Raw genomic sequence first — 2498 nt, forward strand, 5'->3', positions numbered from 1 at the left:
AACAACCACCTCCTCGATAGATACTTAAAACAAAAAAAAGAAGAGAAAGCGCCCGCTCCAAGTGTAAATTCGGTTTAACAATTTCATTTCCTGGACAAGATAAAAATAGCAAACTCACAAACATCCGTTTGGGAAAAGCATTGTGTGAGACAAGCTCGGGCTCCGTGGTAATCCGGTGGTCACTCCGCAGCTCCAGACTTTGGACGATGACCGGGAAACTCGATAGGCTGCGCCCCTCGCAGTGTGGTTCTCCGGCAATCTGTGGTATGTTGTGGTTCCACTGTAAATCCGTGTCTCGTCTTGGTCGCGTACCAACTTCCCTTCCGGCGTCAGGACGTACAGTATAGTGTGGCAATAGCAACGAGAAGAAAGTACTGAGGTGGGGTTGGATCCCCCTCGGTTATTTCTTGTTTTATTAATAAATAATTTACTATATTTTAATCTCTGGTGCGCATTGTGTGCATTTTTCTTCTTGTCTGCACAGTGCTTCAGATGCTGCATCTGAAAAAATGCCGGTGGATCGGGATGTGAGGTAGGGAAGTGACGTCCGCGCCGGAACGTTATTGCCACGCCTCCAAATATTTATTACCACACCCCCAATCGCACCCGCTGCATACCCTGCAAAGCTCAGGCTTCAGCAAGTGTATTGCAGCGTGTGTGCCTTCCCTCCGTCTGAAATACTATAGACGCAGCCTTATCGACGCTTACTAAATAGGCCTGTGTCTCTCTCTCTCTCTCTGTCTCTCTCTGTTTGTCTCTGTCTCTCTCTGTGTGTCTCTGTCTCTCTCTGTGTGTCTCTCTGTGTCTCTGTCTCTCTCTCTGTGTCTGTCTCTCTCTGTGTGTCTCTGTTTCTCTCTGTGTGTCTCTGTGTGTCTCTGTATCTCTGTCTCTCTCTGTGTCTCTGTGTGTGTCTCTGTGTCTCTCAAATCAAATCAGCTTGATTGGCATGTCAAAAGAACATTTCAGTATTGCCAAAGCGTGAGTAATAGGGGGTGTGGGACAATGATTACACGAATACTAGGTGGTACGGTATAATGGTTATACAGTACATTACTTTTGTCCCTCTCTCTCTCTGTGTGTCTGTCTCTCTCTCTCTGTGTCTCTCTCTCCCTATGTCCCTCTCTCTGTCTCTCTCTCATTCTCTGTCTCTCTCTCTCTGTGTCTCTCTCTCATTCTCTGTCTCTCTCTCATTCTCTGTCTCTCTCTCATACTCTGTCTCTCTCTCATACTCTGTCTCTCTCATTCTCTGTCTCTCTCTCATCCCTGTATGATAGGTATGTTCCAACTCTATTTTTTGCTCTTCTTTTCCGTTTGAGGAGGGAGTCCCTCATCTCTTCAGCCACACACCAGGAACGCTGGATTGCTTACAGACGTTCGGAGAGGCGGATACAGTCGTGGATTGCAGGCACTGATTTATCTGGTATGTACCGCAAACATGCTTGAACAAGGGCCGTAGACATTTTTTTTTATGGTTTAGATTATCATTGTCTGTGGTTGTTAGTTATTGGTATTAGAGTTTTTTGATGTTGTTACGAATCAAATACATTTTGAAGTAGTTATCCCCTCCGAACTGGGCATTCCTGGCCAATAATGCCCTGGCTGTAAGAGTTGAAGGGCCCAAGTAAAGCCCCCACCTCTATACACACTAACACTGCAGGGGCATCAGAGTATCTTGTTGTCATGGCAACGGGGGGTGTCACGTGATGTAATTTGTTTAATAAATTATTTTTTAAGGTGTCCCGGTTTTTCATTTTCGAAATCTGGTCACCCTATTCATCAAGCAGAAAATTGAAGAAACAATTGTAGTTTTGCTAATGGACGTCATTTTGGCATATCATTAGCTTTGAGGATACCCATTAATATGAAGAAAAATTACATCGATTCCCAATGTAGCCCCCCTTCCCTGGGCCAATCGCAGATCGGGCCCCCTCCTCTGTACTAGGGTCTGGCTACGTGTCTGAGTGTGGTGCATACCTGCTGGCAACAGGGGAGCCTGAGTCTCCTGCGATGGTATGGGGGATGACAGGATCAGGTTTCTTGGGTGAATGCCTCCGTCTCATCAGAGCAGGATGAAATTTCTCTTCAGAAGGACTTGGAGAGACTGGAAACGTGGGCAGGTAAATGGCAAATGAGGTTTAATACAGATAAATGTAAGGTTATGCATTTGGGATGCAAGAATAAAAAGGCGACTTACAAATTAAATGGAGATATATTGGGGGAATCCTTGATGGAGATGGATTTAGGAGTGCTTGTAGACAGCAGGCTTAGCAATAGTGCCCAATGTCATGCAGTAGCTGCAAAGGCAAACAAGATCTTATCTTGCATCAAACGGGCAATGGATGGAAGGGAAGTAGACATAATTATGCCCCTTTACAAAGCATTAGTAAGACCACACCTTGAATATGGAGTACAATTTTGGGCACCAATCCTAAGAAAAGACATTATGGAACTAGAGAGAGTGCAGAGAAGAGCCACCAAATTAATAAAGGGGATGGACA

General features: G+C 45.2%; 1 long non-coding RNA gene across 1 annotated transcript in view; it reads left to right on the forward strand.

The window, feature by feature from the left end:
- The first annotated feature begins 483 nt into the window (after positions 1–483).
- LOC142467667 (uncharacterized) overlaps positions 484–2498 on the forward strand; it is a 20883-nt gene continuing 18868 nt past the window's right edge. Inside the window, exons 1-2 of the long non-coding RNA XR_012788464.1 lie at positions 484–532; positions 1317–1420. This is a non-coding gene — a long non-coding RNA (uncharacterized LOC142467667). The remainder of the gene's footprint in view (positions 533–1316; positions 1421–2498) is intronic.

This window comes from Ascaphus truei, chromosome 16, assembly GCF_040206685.1.
Source record: "Ascaphus truei isolate aAscTru1 chromosome 16, aAscTru1.hap1, whole genome shotgun sequence".
NCBI classification, from domain to species: Eukaryota; Metazoa; Chordata; class Amphibia; order Anura; family Ascaphidae; genus Ascaphus; species Ascaphus truei.